The 24,047-nt window shown below is 42.9% G+C and overlaps 1 protein-coding gene across 1 annotated transcript in view; it reads right to left on the reverse strand.

Annotated features, from left to right (window-relative positions):
- Positions 1–24,047, reverse strand: part of Klhl6 (kelch like family member 6) — a 59,911-nt gene that overhangs the window by 31,419 nt on the left and 4,445 nt on the right. The gene's annotated exons all lie outside the window — the stretch shown is intronic.

Below are 24,047 nucleotides of genomic sequence, written 5' to 3' on the forward strand. Positions count from 1 at the left end.
AGCCTGACCTAGCTTCCCTCCAGCAGTGCAAACAGTTCTTGCAGCTTCCCCTCAGCCCAGTGGTTGGACACTTGTCCATGCACTCCCACTTGCAATTGGGAAACTTGAATTCCCCCATCCTAGGACTGTAACTCCTCAAGGCTATTGCTCTTTCTCACTTCTGGCCCTGATCCCTCTCCAGGACTGGGCTATACCAGCTTCATAAATGAATCGATCAGGCTCTTTAGGTTTTGACATTTGAGCTGTTAGTCCTCAGGGAATGTATGAACAATTTATTTTAAAAATGCATTTAAATCTTACTATGCTTCTGAAAAGATTTCTGGAATTCTGGAATTTTTAAAGGTGCCAAAAATATGGCAAGATTGCATAAATTTAAAATGGGAGGGAAGACAATAGAAAAACATGTGTGGGAACATGAAAATAATCTGTGACGGAGGCTGAAATGCCCTCCACAGAGGTTGCAGCACCAAGATCAGAGGTGGTTCGACGAACACATAAGAGAGGCAATTGGGTCAGTTGCACAATTCGTAATCCTTGGGATAGATACTTTTTAAACAAATCCAAATGCTTAGAAGAATTATTGTTGTTAGCATTACATACTAGATGGAATTTCTCTTGGGGATGAATAACAGCCTCACAACATTCTTACCCCATGAGTCTGGACCTTAATAGCTGTAGCTAAAACAATTCCTTCAGTCCCATTCCTACAAAAACCTGTTCACTCTTTGTGGCTCTTCCAGTGGGTGTGAGGCCTCAGAAATTCCACAAGCTAAGACAGCACAGCTTATAAAAACCACTCCTTGTAGGCACTGGAATTCAATTTCTTTCCATTCAATATGCATTTACAGAACACTCACTCTAGGTAGGATACTGGGAATGAGAGGGATTTAAATATTAGTGCTCTGAAATGAGTTGTAACTCCCACTCCACATTCATACATTGAAACTCTAACCCCCAATGTGACTATATTTCGAGATAGGTCTAAAGGAGAAGAAAGTCCTAAAGGAGGTAATTAAGGTTAAAAGAAGTCATAAGATTGAGGTCCTAACTGATAGTACTATTGTCCTTAATAAGAGGAAGAAAAAGAGCAGAATTTTCTTCTCTCTCTCTCTCTCTCTCTCTCTCTCTCTGTCCCTTCCTCTCTCTCCACCACAAGTGAAGACAGCAAGAAAGTGAATAGCTGAAAGCCAGCAAGAGAGCCCTCACCAGAACCCAACCATGCTGGCACCCTGATCTCACTTCAATCCTCCAGAACTGTGAGAAAGTACGTTTCTGTGGGTTAATCCACACTTTCAATGGTCTTTCATTATGGCAACCCAAGGTAAAATGAATTTTATTGCTCAGAAATGGGGTGCTCCTGTGACAAATAATTAAAAATGTGAAAGCTGGTTTGGGACTTGTGATGGGTGGAGGTGGCAGGAATTTTGAGATGAATGCTAGAAAAAGCCTAGGTTGCCATGAACAGGTTGTCAGTAGAAATATAGGCATTAAAGGTCATCCTGATGAGGTCTCAGATGGAAATGGAGAACATATTATCGGAAATTGGAAGAAAGATGATCCTCTCATAAAGTGGCAAAAAAAAAAGACCCATCTCAACACTACCATGTTCTAGTGTTTTGTGGAAGGTGTAACTCTTATGTGATTAAGTTAGATACTTAGCTGAGGCAATTTCTGAGCAGCGTTGAGGAACAGCTTCCTTCCAACAGCTTATAGTAAAAGCCAAGGGAAAGCAATTAATCGAAAATGGAATTTTTAAGCAAAAAAGGAACCAGAAATTAAAGACTGGGAAAATTCTCAGCATACCCACATTATAAAACATGAGAAATCATGCCTTGAAGGGAACACCAAGGGCTATCATTTGATAAAATGACCTGGGTAAAATACTTATGGGATTACAAGAAACGCCACCAGTTTGAATTGAAGGGATGGAGACAGGACAAAGAAGAAAAGCTGTTGAACTTGAACTTGATGGTGTGGGACAAGATGATGCAGATACTCAACTGCCAACATGCACTATTCCTCAACAGGAAAAAATCACCAGAGGGTGATTTAGAGATAGATCATCAGGGCCACCTGGTTCAATAGGTGGGACGGCCTCTGTCAAAGCCTTGGGAACAGTACTCCTTCTTACAACCATGGGGATGAAACTACCACCTCCTGGATCTGGAGGGTAGAGCACTGAACCAAAGAGAATTATTCTCAATCCTTAAAATCAAATGAGATTTACCTTTCTAGATTTGGATCTTTCTTGGGAACCATCACCTCTTCTGTCTTTTCTATCTCTCTCCTTTGGAATGGGAATGTCTATCCTGTCCCACTATTGTATTTTCATTTTACAGGTTCACAACTGGAGAGAAATTTTGTCTTAAGATGAGTTGTACTTTAGATCTCACCCATATCTGATTTAGATGATATTTACATGAGACTTTGGAGTTGACACTGAAATAAACTAATATTTTGGGGCCTATTGGGATGTAATGAATGTATTTTGCATATGAGAAGGACATGACTTTGAAGGACGAAATGTGGAATGCCATGGACTGAATTATGTTTCTCCCAAAATTCACATGTTGAAGTCCTAATTCCCAATGTCACTGCATTTGGAGATAGGGCTTTGAGAAGATAATTAGGTTAAATGGGGTCATAAAAATGATATCCCAATCAGACAGGATTGGTGTCCTTATAAATGAGAAAAAGATAGACCTCTGTCTGTCTTCATGCTCAGATACCAAGGAAAGACCATGTGAAGACACAGCGAGAAGGTAGCCATTTGCAAGCCAAACCCAAACCATACTAGCAACTTGATCCCAGATTTCCAGACTCCAGAATTGTAAGAAAATAAATTTCTATTGTTTAAACCACCTGGTATATAGTATTTTGTTATAGCAGCTCAGGTTGACTAATACTGACCGTCTCTATTAACCCCAACCCCTAATAGTTCACAATTTAGCAGGGATAGATACACACAAGCAACAGCCTACAAGGGCCATAAAAGACAACAAAGTGCTGTGGAGGGCAGGAGAGGTTGCTCATGGAGAAGGAAATTTTTGTTATATGAAGGTTATGGATAGAGTTTGTAGATGATAAACACTATGAGTAGAGGTGGCATAAAGAGGAAGGGCACATAGAGGAACCAGCAAGTACTTATGGTTCCCAAATTAAAATGATTTGACGGGATTTTTCAACCTTACAATGGTGCAAAAGGCATATATCTTGGGCAAAAAAAATTCTTTGAATTTGGAATTTTGATCTTTTTCCCAGCTAGTAGTATATAGCATGATACTCTCTGAAAATGCTGGGCAATGACAGTGAGCCTCAGCTCCCAGTCATTCATGTGAGCACAAGGGTATAGGATCATCGTAAGTGTCTATATGTGATTCAGCTGGGGTCCAGGTTTTTTTTTTTTGTTTTTTGTTTTTTTGCAGTACTGGGGATTGAACTCAGGGCCTTGTGCTTGCAAGGCAAGCACTCTACCAGCTGAACTACCTCCCCAGCCCTGGGTCCAGGGGTTTTGAAAGAAGGTGATAAGAAAGCAGTCTGGGACGGCAAACCTGGGTCCTGATCATGGAGGGCCCTGGAGGCAGGCCAGAGCACTAGGACATTGGGGAGCCACTGAAGGTTAGTGAACAACTACAGAGCTGAGAGAACATTTTTAACAGGTATATTCTCAACTTAGTTTGCTGGTGATGGATGCCCCTGGAGTCAAGAGTTAACTGCATCCAGACAGAGCTGGAAGGCTTATGACAATGCCAGGGACATTTCCCAGAAAATGTACTGAGGCAGTAGGGTGCTGGGGAGCTTCTCCACCCAGTTTTCAATGAACTCTCTACATCTCAGGCATAGGAACAGGTGCAAATGAATATTGCCTGGAGAGCAATTATCTCCCAGCCAAATCACTGAAATAGGAAGTTCCCAGGATGGAGCCCTGGCGTTAGAAGTAGGGATCCCCAAACTGAGACTTCCACCCAGACACAGAGGGGATTATACCTTATGTCCTGCTCCCTATTCCTTTCCCACACCTCCTATTTATCACAACTGGAAAGAAGTTTCATCGAAGATGAATTGTAATCATTCATCTGTTTCCTTCCCCCTTTACTTAATCTGCAAAACAAAGGTAGATTGTGGCTTTTGGCTTCCCAGGAACAAACATCCAAAAGTCCAAAGAGACACACACACACACATACACACACACACACACACACACACACACACACACATTCACGAGGGTGAAGGGATCACTCGACTTGCTGACTTCTCGAAGTTTTTGTTTTAGCCAATGAGATCTTGCCCTCTGGTGTCCCTTTGTCCTCCCTTTCTCTGACTTTATTGCTTTAATCAATGATGACTCTCCCACCCCTCCTTCCTCCTCCCTCTTCTGTCTTCCCCCAACTGGCGTCTTTCTCCTCACAGGACTATGACAGCATGAAAGGAAGAGCAAATGTGAATTCCAGAGCTGCAAAGTTAATAAACCCCAGCCTGGAACCAGAGGAGCAATGATGTCACTTGAGCAGGTGACCGATTTACAAGCCACTTTCTTCAGTCATAAATCCTCTTCGTCAGTGGCAGGGCGCTGTCTGCAGAACCACAATCAGGTGCCTTTAAAAGTGATGTCATGCAGGTCTCGCCTTGCTGCCTCCTAATTTCATTTTAAAAATCCTGTCTCTCAACCATACAATGTCTTCTCAGCTATTGCCTCTCCCTTGGAGGAACTGGACAAGCTCAGGCCACAAGCCTCCCTTTGTTGAAATTTCCAGGGCAGTGTTGCTCAATAGGTCTGTAATGAGAGCCATATATGTGATTTGACATGTTCCAGTTACTGCACTTTTTAAAAATAAAAAGAAACAGATGAAAGTCCGTTTTAATAATCTTTTACTTAACCCAATATGTACCTGAATATTACCATTTCAATAGAAAAGAAATATTTTCAAATTACTAATAAGATAATTTACATTATTATATCTGCAGAAATCCCACATGTATATTTTATACTTAAAGACATCACAGTTGAGACAAGCCACAGTTTGAATTCTTGACAGTCAAAAATGGTAGTGATGCCCCATATTAGCACAGTTCTACAGCATCAATCCTGCATTCAGAGTCAGAGTCACCCAGGTCGGCAATCATCCTTCAATCACCCACAGGGACACCCTGTATATGAATATATGGGAAACAGGTCATTTAGCAAGAGTGGGTAGGCAGTGATCAGGGATTGAATGAAGTTTCACATACCTGAGGCAACACCTCTGGAAACCCACCAATATCAAACTTAGAAATGCTATTTCACTTTAAATGTGATTTTAAGGTTAGTGATAGGTGAATTTTGTTGAAGTCATATACAGGTGTCCTTCGACTTACAATGGATTCATGTTCTGATTAACCTGTTGTAAATTGAAAATATTGTAGAATAAAAATGCATTTAATGAAGCCAGTCACAGTGGCAGAACCTGTAATTCCAGGGGCTCAGGAGGCTGAGGCAGGAGGATCACGAGTTCAAAGTCAGCTTCAGCAACTTAGCAAGGCCCCTAAGCAACATAACGAGACCCTGCCTCAAAATAAAATATAAAAAGGGCTGCAGATGTGTATCAGAGGTTCAATCCCTGGTACCGCTCTGACCCCAAAATGCATTTAATGCACCTAACCTACTGAATATTGTAGCAAAATGACAGTGACACAGTATGCTGTTGAGCCTTGGTCATTTACTGTTGGGATCATGTGACTTACTGGGAGCTGTGTGGCTCAGTGCCACTGCCCAACACCACACCAGAGTATCAAACAGCACATCAAGAACCTGGGAAAAGAACAAAACTCAAATGTTGAAGTATAGTTTCTCCAGAGTGCATATCACTTTCACACCATCACAAAATCAAATTGAATTACTGTTAAGTTGGGGACTATTTGTGATCTTCAACATTCATAATAAAACTAAGAAAATCTAATGAAGAGATGATCCGACATTAAATGAAGTATGTGGGCATGGTCTACTGCAATGCCTGGCACACAGAGGCCTCTTGAATGAAGATGATGTATTTCAGTGTGATACATTATTGCTCTCTCTGGGGTCACGTGAACTCTCACTTGGGTTGTCACTGCTAGACTCAGCTTCTGAATTCTTTCTTGGATTCACAATCAATGGATAACATCCTGCCCCACCTCAGCCCATACTAACCAGTGCCTGGATTCTCCAGGAGCAAATCCTCCTAAGCTAGGCATGTGTTAAGGGAGCACAGAGCAGGAAGGGAGGAAACCAAGCAAGACCAAAGTCATACAGAAAGTCACTTCAACCTGACCCTGGAAGAATCTGGAGAACATACATCAGAGTGGTCCCAAAAGAGGCAAAGGCAATAGGCTATGACAGTGGGTACTGCTGACAGCCTTCAGTTAAGGGCCGCCCCAGGAGTAGGTAAATTCTCAGGCACGTGTGGCTTTCTGTGTGTGAATTCGGATGTGCACAAGCAAAGGGGCTTTGGGGAGCTGAGGGGCAGGGAAGGAAGAAGAACTGCCAACTGGTTATTAGAAGGCAGAGAAAGGCTGCAGTCCAGACGAGGCTCCATGCTGAACACTCAACTCTCACTGTGTGACTCAGTACAAGCGAATAAACCTCAGTTTGCTCCTCTGTTAAGTGGCACAATAGTTCCTACCTCCATGAATTGTTTGGAAGAATAAGCAAGATAATGTGCATCAACTGGTTAGCACAATACCTGGTGCCTGGGAAGCATTCGACCAAAGAAGGCATTTCAGACCAAATCAGTGGGACCTTGGCAGGTTGATGGGAGAGACCCAGAGGTAGGCAGACCATGCATCACTTCAGCTTGTGACCCTTGACTTGCCAGCATTTGGCCTGGTGTATATGGGTGACTGGGGTGACTGGGGTGAGAGTTCTGTATTTCTGTCCACCATCCATTCAGAGCCAGGGGAGTACCCACACACAAACTGCTTTAAAGACATTAGCCCAGTACTTGTGCATGGGATAAAGATGTATCATTAAAAAAAGTGTCATTCTTTCCAGGACTCTTTGTCACATCTGAGTCCCCACTCTTCCAAGATGTTTTCAACTGATTTTCTGCCACTTACTTATACTGCCCTGGGCCGTGGCCACCATTCTGAATATAGATAAGGTAAAACTGGGGAGAAACCTATTTATTTCTCATAAATTATACTCCCAGGCCTCCTCCTGCTCCTCGCAGGAGATCCAGGAAATATATGGGCAAAGTTTGGTCCCCCCAGGTGATCAGTGATGGAATGGGGACCAGAACCTAGAGTTTTAGTCTTGGTCCAGAACTAAACAGTACATGAAAACCAAGAAAATCAGCAAGAGTTCAAGGCCAAACTTTGTGTGTGGTGGCTGTGGGGGGAGGGTCGACTCAGCATCAGCCCTGAGTGTACCAGCCCAGGTTTTGTTCTGTGATTACACAGCTGGATTAGTTGACAAAAATTTAATTCGAAGTGTACATACAAGATATTGTATAATAAAAAAATACTTCCTAAAGACACTGACCAATTCTCATGAGTTTCTTGTAAAACAGAGGTAGCTATTAGGATCCTCATTTTATGGCAGAAACAGTCTCTTAGCCGTGAGCTAGGCGCCTAGTACAGTGAGTCAGTGCTGACCCCAAAAAGCCTGAGCCAGCGAGCTTGTCGCCCACATCAGCCATGAGAACATCCACAGCCTGAGAGTCTCTTGGATCCACAAGCCCTGCCTGGGTCTGCACCCCTCTAACCTCTGCTGGGTCTACTCCTCTCGTCACAACTCTGCTCAAATGTCACCTTCTCAGAAGCTCTCCCTGATATTGTCCCCAAACCGGAACAGTCATTCCCTAACACCTTCACTTCCTTCACTCGCTGTACTTTTCTTCATAACCCTGCCACAACCTACTTGATAACCAGTTTAACAATTGTCCTCTGACTAGAATGTGAACAGATCGAGGGTTGGGGTTCTGCCATGTTTGCTACTGTATTCGCAAGGACTGGACCAGCACTCCCACCCAGTAGGGACCTGGTCCCTGGAGAAAATGAAGGAATGAGCAAATGAAGGAATGAACCAACTTGTCCTCCCTCGTCCCTTTGCGTTTGCTTTTGACAGGAATCTGCCATTCCAAGAATGATTAAGCACCCCTAGAGGACATGGATGGGGAGTCCTGCCCCACGTGCTCTCCACCCCTGTGATGACGAACATATCACAGCCCCAAATCCCAGGGCCTGGAGTTTGAGGAGTTTGCACTCAAGTATTCTATTTATAACATTGATGAGTTCTAGGAGTTTCTGTAATTCCTAAACTCCACAACTCAGAATATTTCATACAGCCCAATCATCCTATGGCTCACCCACTGCCCAACTCTCCTCACCTCTGAACTCTGCACCCAAACACCCATAAACAAATACCCCATCAGCTCCACTATCTTAGACTGGCTTCCTCCCTGCCTGCCCCTACTCTGTTCTGCCTCTGATCCCTTCACTATTCCCATTTATGCCAAGAACTGACTCCTCTGCTTCACTGAGATCTTCTGTGTTGGCCTGTCTTTAACATTAGTTACAAAGTGAGTAAAATTCTACTCAAGGATACAAGTGTCCATGTGTATACAATCAGTTAAAATAATGTTTTAAACTAGTCATCATGTGCTGCAGGATGAACACTATTGTTAAGAAGGGATTATTGGATATAAAACCAATGCAGTCAATCATAGGGGTTTCCATTGCAAAGAACGCAGGGAACGCAAGTGTGACCTAGTACAGCATGACATCACTCTGCATGGTCCCCAGAAACTCTTAGCTCGAGGCATTGAAATATTCCACCTGCCATTTTCCAAGCCAGTCCTAACCAAGGGAAGCAAATAAACCTTCAGTTCAGCCCAATATCTGACTTCAAGTTGTCCCTCCATCCTATGACGTAGATCCCATCCCAGCTCTACAGTCCTGCTTATATCCTCAACCTCCAGATACAGCAGCCTCAGGAGGTAGGTCATAAAGTATGTTCCTTGGCCCAGCTGCTCAGTATTTTGGGTACCTGTTAAAAATGCAAAATCCCAAACCCCACCAACTCCAGACCTACTAAATTAAAATTGTTGGCAGTAGGGTTAGGGAGATGTATCTTATTTGGCTTCTCTGGCCCCCATCTGTGATTACTTTGCAAAGTAAAGTTCAAGAACCTCTGCCCTAGAAAGAGGTCTCCCCCACTCCCCAACATGGGCTCCCTTCGTTCACACCTGAGAAAGAGATTGAATAAAGATTGAGGTCAAGGAAAAGATTGTCTCCATGGCAGACATGTCCCAGTAAAGTCCCCTCTTGATGTAAAATCTCCTTTTCATCTTCTGAGATCCAGCCTCCTAGAATTCCACGAGAATGAATTCACCTCTTCTTCCCAGCCTGGGGGGCTCAGATGAAAGCAGGCCTTGTCCTGGCTCTTAGTATTTCCCTAGTTTAAACGCACAGAAAGGGCACCACAGTTTATGTTTGAGTAGCACAGTTGATCGGAGGTAGGAGTTCTGGAAAAGGACTTGGCACCAAAGCTCTATTAATAATAATAGTAAGCAATTTTGTTCTTGTCTGCTGTGCACGCACAAATCGCATACACCTGGAGGGATGCCTTCTGCTGTGGTTTGGATGTGGTTTGTCCCCCAGGGGTTCACATGTTGGAGTCTTTGTCCTCATTTGTTGGTGTTCGGTGGTGAAAACTTTAGGAGATGGAACCTAGTGCAAGGTGGTTGGGCTGATGTGGGTACAGCCGTAGGAATTGATGTGGTTCTCATGGGACACTGATTGCTTCTCAGAAGAGGTTATTGTAGGAGAGCAAGACTGGCCCCTCCCTAGTGCTCTCTGGCTTCCTGTCTCACCAGGTGTTCCCTCCCTCTAGCATGCACTCCCACCATGATACCATCTTCTTGTGACACAGCTAAAAAGGCCCTCACCAAACCCAAGCCAGGGCTATCACCATACCCTTGAACTTCCCGCACTGAGAACTAAATAAGCTTCTTTTCTTTATAAAGTATCTAGTCCCTGGCTATTTTGTTATAAAAATGGAAAACTGACCAGTACACCTTCAGAGAAACATTTGGAAATTCATGGTCATTTGTTTTTTCCACTACAGACACAAGACTAACAATTCTCTACATTTCTCTCTGGAGCTTGAAGTTAACTCCTTGAACCTCCAGCCACTGGTTGAGTCTTTGCACCAAAAGGACAGAGGAACTTGAAACTCAGAGTTTTCTATCACTGACTCTATGCATTATCAAACCTTGAAAGAATTGCTGTCTGCCATGCTCCTTGTGCAAGTTCACCACTCCTCAAGGATACTGCACCTGGTCCTTTTTAGGGAATCAGAACTTGGCCACATTACTTTGGAACCAGAGTCCTCCAAGCCCCACTGGACCACTGCTGATGTCTCCACATGTCATGTAACTCACTCCATCCAAATTTATAACAGAAAGAAGAGCTTGTTCTGTCCTGCAAGATCAGGCTGGACAAAACATCAATCATAACAATACCCGTGGCCAGGCTTGAGCAATGACTCAGTCACAGAGATCTAATGGGCAGTTCTTGTTTTGCCTGCCCAGCACCATTCCTATCCTTTTCAGTAGGAGCACCTGGATTTTCCAATGGGAGCTACCTCTCCTCCTTTGTTAGCCTGAGATGTTTGGATGGGGCTGGCCCTACCTCTTAGACCAAAAGCAAACACAGTCCAAGTCACAAGTTACATCCTCTATGCCACAATGACTAGTTAGAGACAGAAACAGGACAAAGCTGGTCTAAGCAAACCCAATTCCAGAACTGTCTCTGGAATTACTGAGAAAGAGCAGCTCTTCTTCCATAGGATTGCTAAACTGGTAGAAATGAAAATTCAAAGATACTCCCTGTGTGAAGACCCTCCCTGAGAGAAAGACCAACACAGAGGAAAGCAGAAATGATAGAGAGATTGCCACTGAGTCCTGATGATATTAATTTGAGGACAAGGATCAACTATGCCTAAAACAATACTCATGAATGCTTTTAAGTTATCTGAACAAGTCAGGTGCAGTGGCGCATGCCTGTAATCCCAATGGCTTGGGAGGCTGAGGCAGGAGGATCACGAGTTCAAAGTCAGCCTTTCTTAGGCAAGGCCCTAAGCAACTTAGCAAGACCCTTTCTCAAAATAAAATATAAAAAAGAGCTGGGGATGTGCCTCATTGACTAAGTGCCCCTGGGTTTAATCTCTGGCACAAAAAAAAAAAAAAAAAAAAAATTACATGAACAAGGGCTGGCTGTGTAGCTGGGTGTTAGCGGTTAGCGTACTTGCCCAGGATGCATGAGATCCTGAGTTCAATTCCCAATACCACCAAAAAACTAAAATCACATGAACAAATCCTTTTTTTCCTTTATGTTTGAGCCAGTTTGAACTGACTGTCACTTGCAATGCAGAGTTCCAACTGATACAACTGGGCAAGAGAAATCCTGAACAGCAAAGGGCCATTGAAGATTATATTACAGGTGCCCAGAAAAAGTAAATCTTGAGTACTCTTAACATTGTCATAAAGCTCCTTTCTAGTGGGCTGTGCACATCATTCCCCATCCTAAGGTGCAGCTATACCCAATGACTAGCAGTTTCCAATACGTGCCTTTGTTCATATCAGCACCCCTGGGCTCCAGACAGGTCTCTCTGATAGGGTGAATTGGTCTGGTTTTAACATGTCTTCTCTATTAGATTTATAAACATCTGCAGAAAAGGGATTAGATTTTATTTCTCTCTCAATTCGTATTTACTGATCCACAGTAGACACTTCTAATAGTTGTTGAACAGATGGATGGATGGGTGGAAAGGAAGCAACATGTACGATGCCGTCCTACACTTCAAGTAAGCCCCTTAGATTTGCCAACATGACCCTACACCCCAAGCCCACATTTCTCCTCTAACTGCTATGAGAATAAATAGCAATGAGCTATTCCAAAGCATGTGTGAGAGGAACTGTAATTCCTAGCAATTCTCTGAATTAGAATTCCATGTTCACTGCTGTTTATCCCAAGTCCTACTGAGATTTTTGTATTACAGAACACAGTGGTTATTCTCTGCTTTACTCAGCTTTTTGTTTTATACATCTCCCACCTCCTTGCTGGAGATGAAAACCTGGCTTCCCTAACCAACACCACTTCCTTCACACAGCCCTTTTGTGAGCTTTGCTTAGATTCTCACTTCCCTATGGGGCCGGGAGCAAGGTCAGCATTTGTGCTTACTGTCCACTGCCACATCCTGGCCAGGCTCTCGCCCTGGAGGTTCCACATCACCTTCTTTTTCTGAACATTTTCCATTCCAACCCCCTCCCCAGGCCCCAGGCTGGCTTCCTTTTGACCCCCGTGTCCCAGACCAGAATTCAAGGACTAGCCCTGCTTAGAGATTTTTTTTTTTTTTTAACATTCCCTGGTTCCAACCACTTAGAAATTTGCCAACTGGCATTGGTTCCAGTCTTCATCCCATCCCAAGGTATTCAAATGTTGAGGCTCCCCCAGTCAAAGTTTTGCCTGTTGTGACAGGACAATGGCGATCAGGTGCCTGTTCCAGACTGCTCCCTCTGACAGCTGTCATGGTGCAGCGTGGATAGCCAGGCCTCCTCCTTAGCCTTTCATGATACAGAAGCCAGAGGGAAAGGGGAGAAAGACAGGATCTTCTAACAGACAGCAAACAGCCGAGAGGCCAGAGGTGGAGGAAGAGCCCCTGCAGGCTGTGCTAAGAAGGGGTACCAGGACCCAGTCCCACTTGGGCTACAATCCAGCCCCTGCTACACTTGCCAAGCCTTGCATCCTAATGTGGACTGCAGAGAATTTCTAACTGGTCTCTAAGACAGAGAGCTTTTGAAAATTTAAAGGAAAACCTGTTATCCCAACTACTCAGGGGGCTGAGGCAGGAGGAACTCAAGTTCAAAGCCGCCTGGGCAACTTAGTGAGACCCTGTCTCAAAATAAAAACTATAAAGGGTTAGGGATGTAGCTCAGTGGCAGAGCACCCCTGGTGTCCATTCCCAATACCAAAAATAAAATTTTTAAAAATTTTTCAAAGGAGGATACCCTAAAAGTTAACAGTGGTCTGCATTGGACACAAGGGTGAGAGAGGGAAACAGATTTCAGTAATAACTGTCACATATTTCTCCTTCAAGGTGTTCAAAAATTGCAAGTTCAGAACTTGAGTTACTTTGAAATTACTCATCATGTTTCTAGGCATTTCTCTAAAATGGGGTGTGTGGGCACACGAAGGATTGATAGGGTCATACTACCTCCTGTTTCTCTTTCCGATCTTGAAGCTCGTGTTGACCCTCAGAAGAGTGTGACATCAGTTTAATGGTCTCCCAGTCTTCCCAGTTCTTCCCCTTCCTCAGGAGGCAGTGCAGCCCTTCCCTGGGGCTGTGGGAGGTTTGTCTGCCCTGCAGGCCTCAGGAGGACTCAGCAGCTCCAGTCTGCCTCCACAGCCCGTTGCCTCTGCCTTCACTCTGACCCTCATCTCCTCACACTGTAACTTTTTGCAACCACCTGAGGGTCCAAAGACTGAGGGGACCCACAGCTTAAAGAATACTTTTAAGGGAGATCTCAGACCATATCATTTGTCTGTTTAACTTTTCCTCCATGGCTTCTTACTGCCTATGACATATATTTCACTCTCTACCCTCACCCAACAAAATCTTTCATGGCCTGCCCCTGCCCCTGCCCCTGCCCCTGCCCCTGCCCCTGCCCCTGTTCAGGTCTACACATCTCCTTTACTTCATCTCTACTCTTCTCCCTGTGGTTCCTGTGTTCGTGCTGCATGGTAGCTCCTCCCCAGATGTGTTTCTCTTCTCCCCTTCACTTGCCCCTTCTGGCCAATGCTTACTCATACTTCAAATATCACCTCTTCACCCCTTCTGACTGTGTTTTCTCCAGCTTGATATGCCCTCCCGTGCTCTCATAGCCTTGGCACAGAGCTCCATCAGGGTGCCTGTCTCCCCATACTCTAAACATTGATTTAGTCATCTCTGTGCCCTAACTAGATTGTGTCTTCCAGGTTAGGACAAACCATAACTCATTCCTCTTTCTATACCCTGTGCCTGGCCTAGAGTATGTAAGTAAATATATGTCCATTGGATGTTTTTATGAATGGACAGACGACATTTCCTTAAGCCCACTCAACACCACAGTAGCAAAATTCCCTCCTCTCCAGGTGTTTGTATCCCATTGTTCTCCAACTAAAGGCCTGCCAATCAAAGGTGGTAAAATGAAGAAGCATGGCAGGAATGAGGACTTCCATAGCAGTTATTAAGAGTTCTCTTCTCCATCGCTGGGTCCACCTGCAAATGAGACAGCTCTCTCCCTCCAACCCAACCTACTGTCCTGAGTCTTAAGGACACTGTGAGACACCTGATACTTTCCTACGTCTTCCTAATTTCCACTCTTTTCTGTCCTACTTGTGGGTGGGTTGTGTCTACTAACTCCTCTTTCCAGGAATTATTCACTGGGCCTCTGTTCCTCCCACAATTTCTCCCATACCAAAAAGCCTTGCTCTTCCGCCCTCTTTAAACCTGAGCTTACTCTACATGACACCGGATCTTTTGAATCCAGTAAGCTCTGACCTGATCCCGGGACCTGAATCATACATGCAAATCTGCTGAATGTCTAGTATTTTTTATAGATTCTTGATGCAACTTGTTAGTTTTGGTTTGGTTGTGTTTTAAAGCCAGAGCAGTATCAGCACTTCTGTAATTACTGTGACCTTAAATTTTCCCATGAAATTTACATGCAATGCAAGAACACTTACACATACAGCTGGTGGGGGGCATGCAGGTTGCACAAATGATCTTCTTTCATAGCAAGGGAGGCATCTTTATACAGAGATGGACTTTCCAAAAGAATGAAAGATGGCTCATACTAAAGAAAGAGATGTGTTATAAAATACAAAACATTAACAACCAAAATAAGAAGATAAGAATTAAGTGATTAAAGAGGAGAATATGTTATTAAAATTCAAGCTAAGGAAAGCGAATGCACTGAGCTTTCTAACAGACAAAGCAAATACAAAAATACATTAAGTTGGCTAGTAAAAGAAAGAAACCAGGATTTGGTTGGTGTCCCTCTTTAGTGAACATTGGTTTCTCCTTTCATCCAGTGTCTTCCTTTTCTGGAAAATTCTCTTCTCCTTACCTAAGTCCCGTTCAAATCATGTTGTTCATGTGGAAGTTTTCACCTTTTTTGCAGATGTCTCTGTCTTTCTTGCTCTGGTGTTTCTCTCTCTCTCTCTCTCTCTCTCTCTCTCTCTCTCTCTCTCTCTCTCTCTCTCCCCTCCCCCATACACAGACACCCTCCTAGCCTAAGCTGAGTGGATCATTGTGCCCACCTCCCTGATGGCAGTGATTGGTCTAGGACTAGGTAATTGAATGATGCTGGACCAATCAGCTCTTTCCCAGGAACTCCTCAGTCTGAAGATAAAGTCCTTCAGTCTCCCTTTTAGAACCAAAACTGGGGGAAGTGAGTCTCAGATCTGCCAATCGACAAGCTGCCAACCATGTGGCAAAAGTTAAACTGAAAATTCTAGCATGAGGACAGAAAGCAACCTGATTGCATTCATGGCCTTGGTTCCTCTTCTTCCTGGGCTCTGCTACATCCCAGCCCCTCCTATGATGTGCCTTACCTCCTTGTCTAAGCTTATTTGACTTGAACTTCCATCTCTTGAAACCAAAAATAAAAATGCTGACTAGTACGGAAACATTGAGCAACTTGATGGATGGTGCGCTCCATGGCGGTTTTACCAAAAACACAGACATTCTCCATGTGACCAGCCCTTCTCAGGTGCCATTAGGTATTACCATATTAGCACTCAGTTCTATGAAAACATCTTCATGGAGGGGCAGTTAGGTGTCCACGGGCTTGATGCAGAGATGTGCTCACAAATTGATAAAATGATGGATATATTTATCTGTTGTGATTTATGTGGGAGATTACACACAAGATTAATCAAAATTGTTCTCTTCTCAATTGAAAGAAGACCCACATGCCCTAGACACCAGGAGTGGAGGCAAGAGAGAAGCTTTTATTTAGAAATCAAAGGACCTGCCATAAATAAATTGAAATTATGTCATTTGCAGGAAAATGAATGGAACTGGAGACCATTATGTTAAGCAAAATAAGTCAAACTCAGAAGGTCAAGGAACATGGGTTTTCTTTCATATGTGAAAGCTAGAGAGGGAAAAGGAAAAGAATGGTGGAGGGATCTCATGAAAATCAGAGGGAGTTTGATAGAGGAAAGGGACCAATGGGTGGGAGATGGGGAGGAAGAAGGGGTGTGCTGGAGAGTGATACTGGCCAAATTATATTGTTATAGTGTGTACGTGAATAAGTATGTAACAATAAAGCCCATTATGTACAACTACATTGCACCAATTAAAAAAATGTAGAAAAAAAAAAAAAATCAAAGGACCTGATTATACTTCCGCCCTGGGGCACAACCCCTCCACTTCCACTTCCCAGGTTAAAAAATAAAATAAAATAAAATAAAAAAGACTACAAGAATCACCTACCCTATAGACATAGCACATCTGTGTCCAGATGGTAACACAAGTGACCTGTTAAATCCTCAACCTTCTGAAACACTTTGAAGTTTTTAAATGTTCTTTTCGATTTTTCCTGTGGAGATCACACTTTATCATTCTTCCCTTTTCTAAGGCATGTGATAGCCTCCAAACTCTGTGAGGACTTCCTGCTCAGGCTTAGAAGCTACTTCATCAGTAACTGGAGCTGCAGGAGGAGTAGCAAGGTTAAACTCACTTTGACCATTGACAGGGTATCTGCTGAATGCCAGCCATTGCAATGGTGCCAAGGGCAAGGAGAGAAATAATGCAGTCACTACCTCCACATAGGTCACACTTTTCAGTCTGTTTCTAGTCTACCCACGATGGATGGCACCTGCGTGTCACAATTCCCACAAGTGAATGCAGCGCTACTTATGGTTTGGGGTAGAATAAGAGTGAAAGTGCTAATAACTGTCCTCTTGAACTACTAGGGTCTCAGAACCCATATCTCTAATGTGTCGAGAGTCACAGCATCCCCTCATGCCTGTGTAGTTTTCACGATACCTTAGCACCTATTCTGCACTTAATGCAAGCCTGGTCCCTATTAGGTACATATTATAGACACTTGTCATTTTCCAGTTGCCCAGGATCTGAAAGTCTCCCTAGGTGTAGTGAATTGTCCCTCTGAATGAGACATAGTGATGGCAGAAGCCACTTCCCACTCTAGTAACTTCAAAGGCCTGATGGTCTCTCCCAGCTCCTACCCCACCTAAGGCATTAACAGGTAAAACTCAGCCTTGGCCAATCAGATAAATAACTCCAGGCTCTGAATTGGGAACTAGTGAGACTAAGAAGCAGGGGCAGAGGAGAGAGCCAGTTTGATGGGAGGCAGCAGAAGCAGTAGCAACCTCCAGTTTTCTGAGAAAGCAATGCAGCAGCTCCAGTGTCTGCAGCTATGCAGCTGTGGCCTCCAAACAGCAGCAGCTGGGGAGTCCTCCCCACGTGGTTCATGGCAGCCTTTGGCTATGGTCCTGGTCACTGCCTGAACTTCTTTTTTTTTTTTTTTTTTTTTTTTTCTCACTGTTTAATTGTGACCCTAATGGTACATGGACTTTTATGCAGTTTCCTATTATTTTTTTCCTTCTTCTCATCGCTAGCATTTGTGAAAACAATTATTTTACATGAATTAGTGTTATGTGAACCAGGATGTTTGATTAGTATGTTTTACTTTGTTTCATATTCTTTTATTATATGTCTGACCTTCTTTGCACCTGTTTTCTCAGTTTGGTTTTTCAGACTTGTTGGGGAGAGGGGAGGGTGGATTTCCAAGTACCTACTATCATTTACATAAATTCCTCTTCTCAAATAAGCCACAGTCAATTCCTGTCCACTGAAACTAAGAAATCTGAATTATTACTGTACATAAAATGTTTGCAGACAAATAAATCCACAAATAAATCTGTTTTATTATTTGCATTTCATAGCAACTCACCAGGATAGGTAGACATAAACCACTAGCCTGATGGTATTATAGGTGTCAGTGCTGAGCCTCAGGGAGGCCAAGCAGTCCCTCCAAGATTTATACAGCCAGTAAATGGCAGCATCTGGACTCAAATCCCAGAGATACAAATTCTTTCACGATACCAAGTAGTTTCTGGTTCTGGCCCAGTGATGGCCTACAGGATCTTGAGATCTGTTCTTTTGGAACTCATGTTCACCTCCCACACCCTGACCCAGCCCCTTACTTCTTATTAAACCCTTTGCCCCACACAGGTGTCCTAAGACATGCTGGGTCTTTGCTGCTTTGGGATCTGTCTGCTCAGACCTCAGACAAAAATTGGGATGAATGTTCTGTCAGCATCCTGCCCATGCATGTGTGAACTTGCACATGGAGACAATACTTTTTACATTTTCACCTCATTTTCAGCTTATGCACCCACACTAGTGCATGGGGGTTGGAAAGACTCAATGATCTTACACTGGAAACATCCTAATAGCCACATGTCTGTCCTCTGGGTACTGGTCTGTTTTCCCCTTGGGGAAGTCATTCTTCCTATCAAAGTGGGTTCCTCTGAGGGTGAAATGGAGACAACGCTATATACTTTTTATCTAACTGTTGAGATTGTTGTTTTGAGAATTTGGTGAAATCAAAGCAAAGCAAGGTGACTAATGTGTAGTAAGTATTAAAAAAATATTGGTCTTTCCATATTCTGAACTACAAAAAAATACACACTTCATTCAAAGATTATCATGCCACATCATTTATAAAAACAAAATTTTGGAAGCAACTTAAATGTTCACAGAGAAAGAATAATCTTCATATTATGCCTCTGGTAGCAAAATAAATAAGTAGTAATTATGAAAATTATGGAACGCGATAGGAAAAACGATCAAAATGACAAGAGGGGGCAAAACAAGATGCAAAACTGTATGAAAACTACATTTACAAATATGTAAAAATATGCACGTGAAGAAAAGGTAGACAGCACCACAATGAAATCTGTTAGCTTTATCAGAAAGTCCCATAATCCCTTACCCAAAAATCTTATGGCATGTGCTTAGGCATTCAGAATCCTTTGTCCATTCGTGTTTTTCAATATTATGTAGCACCTCCAGCACAATGTAATCCAATGTGTTAGTATTACAGGACAGAATATATGAACAGGTACCATAAGCAACCCACCTCAGTTTAAGGCAAGTGTCCCCACCAGACGATGGCAGTTCAAGTTGGATTTGGTGGTCAAATAAAATATATTTTAAAAAAGCCTTACATCTACCAGCTCTTTGGAAATTTTGGAATTTCAGGTAAGTGATTATAAAGCTCCAAAGCTTAAATATCAACCACCCTACTGATTCTGGTCCACAATATTGGGAAATATTAAAAGTAGACAATACGGGACATGACACGGGTAATGTAGTCATCACAGGTAATGTAATCATCAGTCATGAGCCCAACAGGCTACCATGGTAGCCAAAGTTCATTTCCACCATTTGCCAGGTTCTTAAATCCAGACTCAGCCTTGACTCATTCTTGTTTTCTTCATTTACTCTATCACCTAGACTTGCTGGCTCCTCTCTAGACACCTTCCACCATTATGGAGAAAGAGCTGAAGATTACAACATGGAAATATGGCGTATGAGCAGCCTCTTGCCCCACTCTCTGCCTTCCAGTAACTGGTTAATATGTACTAATGATTAATGAATGCATGGGCTGTGCCCACAATACCCTTTTCTTTCCTGGCTTCATGCTCAATTTCTGTGACTTGTGGGCTAAGTACGCTCAGTATAAGCTCAGGAAACCAGACCCAGAGACTGAGGTACACAGCAGGGGTCAGAATCCAGGCAAAGACTTCAGGCATCAGCAGCAACAAGAGAGTTTGCTGGGACTCTGCCTCGGCTTGACAGCTTTTATACACTGTAGAAAGGGCCAGTGGTCTGATGGGACTGAGGGAAACCTTGTGACAGCTTTCTCATCCTTATTACTCCCCGCCCTACCACTCACAGGTCACTGTCACAGAATATGCCATATTTTGTAGTGATGTGGGTCCCCAAATGGTGAGGAGTGCTGATTTAGGTAGCAACCCTTCACGAGGTAGGACTCAGGACACAGCACACACAAACCCTTCCCATGACTGATTTGGGACCTGTCCAAAGGCATAACACTACTGTAATCGTACACTAGACAGTAGTCTCATAAAATAAAGAATATATTACAGATGTTAAATCTATACTTCCCAAACTTTCTGCCATAAAGATATTTGGACACTTTGACATTTGACTGTTTGACATTTAAATGTATATTATAGACTACTTTTTAAGATTTAATCTCTCTCACCCTTCTCTCAGTCTCAACCAAATATTTTTCCCCCAACTTCCTCCTTCTCCCCAAGACTTTTAAATAGTCCCCCAAAGGGAAATACATTGTCTGAATTACTAATATGGTCCCAGTTTGGTTAACACATTCCCACCCATCAGTCTCTCGGCATCACAGATACATTCTTGAAACTGCTTCTCTGTGTGTGTGTTTGGGATTTTAGGGACAGTTTGTGGCAGAAACAATGGGATACTTGGTGGCCAAGCAGGTTTTCTCCCTAATGTAAAAAACAACACACAGCATTGGTTTCATTATCTCTTTAGCTAACAGAAACTTAACTAGTCACAGGGTAGTAAGAGTTATTGCTATACACTTCCTCCGCATTTTGCCTGGTTCTTTAGGAGTAGCAGGTCTTCGCAAAAATCACCAATTATCATATGCAGAGGACAAGGAGAGCTGGGCATGGTGGTACACACCTGTAATCCTAGCTATTCTGGAGCATAAGGCAGGAGGATCACAAGTTCCAGGCAAGCCTGGGCAACTTAGAAAGACCCTGTCTTAAAATATTTAAAAAAAAAAAAATTTAAAGGACTTGGGTAGAGCAGTTGCCTAGCATGTGCAAGGACCTGGATAATTCAATCCCCGTACCATGGGGTAAGAGGCAGGGGGAACAAGGCAATACTCTACTTCCCAATAGCTCATGACCTTGGGCAAGTTACTTAACCTCTCGGGATCTCAGCTTTTCTTCTGTAAAGTGAGGATGATAACAACACTTTGAAGTAAATATTGTAAAGATTAAACAAGATAGTGTCATAAAGCACTTAGGTGCAGTGACTGGTACTAAAAATAAAGCCCTGGGGAAAAAACAGAATGGTAGCTAGTTTTATCAGCACATCCTCTATCATCCCATCAGGTCTGAGAGAGTCACAGAAGACTGGACACAGAGTGGAGCCTGGGATGAATTCTACTTCTTGCCATCACAGAATTCCTCCTGTGAACTAGGAAGGTAAAAATGCAGAGAAGATCCACGTGGAAGAAGCTGAAACCCAAGTGCCCTCAGCCATCCTGAGCTGGTCCTCTCCAGAGAACCCAGAAAGACTCAGGTGAGCATGACCACCTTAGAAGATGAAGGTGGGATGCAGGAACAAGCAGCATAAAACCAAATACAGGCATTGACTGAGATTCTCTATAAAAGAAGCAGTTTCAGTCGGGCGTGGTGGTGCACACCTGTAATTCCAGTAGCTCAGGAGGCCAAGGCAGGAGGATCGGAGGATCGTGAGTTCAAAGCCAGCCTCAGCAAAAGCAGGGCACTAAGCAACTAAGTGAGACCCTGTCTCAAATAAATACAAAATAGGGCTGGAGATGTGGCTCAGTGGTCCAGTGCCTCTAATTTCAACCTCCAGTACCAAAAAAAAAAATGGAAAAGAAACAGTTTCATCTTGCTACACTCAGATCCCCATCTCTACCCCTCCTGCCAAAGCAACAATGGCTAAAGGACCCACAAGAAGACACAAGGTTTGTTCTGGAGAATTTAACCCACTCACAGACTCCTGGAACAATCAGTGCCTCCAGGCACAGTGAAGGGAGGGGAACCAGCAACCAGAGAATTAAATGTATATCTAAAAACCAAAAAGTGATATACCCTGGCTTCTTCCTTTCCCAGAAAGCAAACAACTAAACGTATATCCTCCATGCAGGAATATGGAGACTCGCCTTAGAAAGATCAGTACCAGGAGCAAAGACCTTTAAATACTGACATTGGAAATTCCCAACAAAAAGTGAGCCTGACTCCAGAGCAAAGCCTCATCCCACTGCACCCTACCTTTCATTGGCTTTTTAGTGCTTCACCCTTCACTCCTAAGTGTAAACTGATATCTCAAGATCACTAGATATTTGAATATAGCCTTTCAAACAAAAGACAGAGACTAAAAAACAAAATAAAAATGCAGAAACATCACAAGGAACCGAAGAAAAGTCCTTTAAAAATATGTATATAAACCTCAAAGAGATTAAGGAAAACAATCCACATAAAACACAAACAGGATGTTGACAAAGTAACACTTCATAAAATAAGAAAGGGCCCTTGTCCTGGCAGGTTGGAAGATAAAATTGAAAAATATCATTGGAGAAAGTAAAACAAAAAAAAATTAAGATGATGAAAAATAGAGGCAAGAAGATAAGAAAGCTAAAGGACTGTTCTAGAAATTCATATCAATTTAACAAGAGATTCCCAAAACTAAGAGAACAAAGAAAAGAGTGGACATATAATTGCTGTAGAAAAAAGCAAGAAATTGTCTTAGAACTAGATGATATAAGTCTTCAAGTTAAAAGGTGTCATTAAATGCATATCAAAGGAGTTGGAGGAAAATACACAGAGAGAAAGAGACATACACATGAGACACATGACCATGAAACAAGTACTGGGGACGGAAGTGTATTCCATGTACTTATAACTATGTCAGAATGATCCCCACTATTATGTACAACTATAATGCACTAATAAAAACATTTTTAAATGTTAAAAGATGATCCTAAAAATGTCCTTGAAAGAAAAAAGGATCAGTGACAAAGGATCAGAAATCTGAAGAGCATCAAACTTCTTAATAGCAATACAGGAATCCAGAGATAATGTAGCAATGCTTTCAAAATCCCAAGGGACAATTTATTTTCAAAGAATTCTACCCATTAGTCAGGCACAGTGGTACACGCTTATAATCCCAGTGACTTGTGTGGCTAAGGCAGGAGGATCCAAGTTCAAAGACAGTCTCAGCAATTAGCAAGACCTATAGCAACTTAATGAGACTCTGTCTCAAAATAATAAAAAGGACTGGAGACAGAGCTCAATGGTAAAGCTACCCTGGGTTCAATCCCCAGGAACCCCCCCACCAAAAATTCTATACCTTAGTATATTAATTTTATATAACTACTACAAAACTGCAAGCATTGTGACTTTTTTTTTTTTTTTTTTCAAGTGCTGGGGATTGAACCCAGAGCCTCATACATGCTAGGATGCTAGGTCAGTGCTCTACCACTGAGCTATATCCGCAGTCCCAATTTTGTTGCTTTTGAAAGTAAAGCAGTGTTGGCAATCAGAAGTGCAAAATGGGTTTCACTGAGCCAAAACCCAGGGATCAGCAGAACCATGTTGCCTGTGGAGGCTAAAGGGGAGAATCCACTTCCCCGCTTATTCCTTCTTCTAGAAGTTGTCAACATTCCTTCCTTCATCTTCAAGCTAATTACTTCAACCTCTGTGCCGATTGTCATATCTCCTCACTCTAACTCTGATCCTCCTCCCTCCCTCTGGTAAGGATTGTGATTTTACACTGAGCCCAGTCAGACAATCTAGGATGATCTTCTCATCTCAATATCCTTAACTTAATCACAAAGGCAAAGTGCCTTTTGCAATGTAAAGTAGCACATTCACAGTTTCCAGGATTAACATAGATATCTTTGAGGGACCATTATCGATCTCTGGATCAAGTGACTAGAGATACTTTCAAACCTGCAAAGTCTGGAAAATTTACCTTCCATGCACCTTTTCTTAGGAAGTTCTTAGAGGATAGGTTTCATCAACGTAAGAGGGGAAACCAAGGGAGAGCAGAGTGGGGGATGAAGAGAGAGGCTCCATTCAATGAAGGAGAGAGTCAAAGGGAGTTTCTGGAACGGTGCGAAGCCCAGGGCAATAACTGGGCTGCAAGTTCAGAAAACACGTGTAGGATATTGGATATGAGAAAACTTGGGGTC

The sequence above is a fragment of the Sciurus carolinensis genome, chromosome 9, assembly GCF_902686445.1.
Source record: "Sciurus carolinensis chromosome 9, mSciCar1.2, whole genome shotgun sequence".
NCBI lineage: Eukaryota > Metazoa > Chordata > Mammalia > Rodentia > Sciuridae > Sciurus > Sciurus carolinensis.